Genomic DNA, 1,278 nt, shown 5'->3' with positions numbered 1-1,278 from the left:
CCTTCCCTTCACCTAAGATAATTATTATCTACTATCTAGTTAGTAAATAACCCTCACCTTCCCTCCCCACCCTTGTAACCATCAAAGAATGTTTTCTTCTGTGTTTAAACCTTTTCTTGAGTTCTTATAATAGTAGTCTTACACAATATTGGTCTTTCTGTGATTAACTAAATTCACTCAGCATAATGCCCTCCAGATTCCTCCATGTTACAAGATGTTTCATGGCTTCATTGTTGTTCTTTATCGTTGCGTAGTATGCCATTGTGTGGCTATACCATAATTTGTTTATCCATTTGTCTTAGGCTGGCTTCTCTAGAGAAGCAAAACCAGTAAAGTGTATAAATATATATAGAGAGAGAGAGATTGTATCAAGGAAACAGTTCACGTGATTGTAGAGGCTAGAACGTCCCAAGTCCGTGGATCAGGGTAGAGGCCTCTCCCAAGTCACACAGCTGCAGAAGCAGGCAAGCCCAAGATCGGCAGGTCAGAGAGCAGGGCTCCCACTCACAGGCTGTGCAGATTGACGAACCCCAGGTTTAAGTCCCAAGAACGGGAGATGAGACGACAGCAAGCAGCTGCTGGATCCAGAGAGAACAAAAAGCCAGAACCTCTGCTTATATACAGATGCGGGCCACACCCGCAAGGAGACTCCCTTTCATCTGATTGGCTACTCACAGTATATTCAATCATGGGAGTGATTACATTAAAACGCAGAGAATCATGGCCCAGCCAAGTTGACACACAATCTTAACCATCACAGTCCATCCCTTGTCAACTTGGCACATGTACACATTTCCTTAAACCATACATAATCTCTGAATAAAGACAATGAGAAAGTCATACTTGTGCCTAACATGATACAAATGCATGATACAATCAAAAATGCACTAGCCCCATTTACAGCTTATATTTTATAAGTAAAGGAAACAAAAATATTTGATGCAGACATACAAAGTACAAATACTCGTAACAATTACAGTCCCGTTTCTGCAACTGGTCACGTGGCCATAACTGGTATTTAGAACTACCTACTTCCACCATGCATTCTGTATTTCCTTTGCCCTCAGCAAGCACCTCAGCTGGTCGTGGTTCTTTGCCTGGTGGGTCTGTGTCATTAGTAGTCATGTCAGAAATAGGTTGCTGTAGTTTTCCATTGACTTTAATCACAGGGCATGGTAGTACTAAGAGACGACTAAGTATTGAGACAACTAAGAGTACTAAGGAATCTCCTGCATTCCAGACATACTCTTCTTTACCTCCATTATGTAATATCAATCT

Source organism: Trichechus manatus, unplaced genomic scaffold (genome assembly GCF_000243295.1).
Source record: "Trichechus manatus latirostris isolate Lorelei unplaced genomic scaffold, TriManLat1.0 scaffold00087, whole genome shotgun sequence".
Taxonomy (NCBI): domain Eukaryota; kingdom Metazoa; phylum Chordata; class Mammalia; order Sirenia; family Trichechidae; genus Trichechus; species Trichechus manatus.
Note: the sequence above shows the minus strand (reverse complement) of the source record.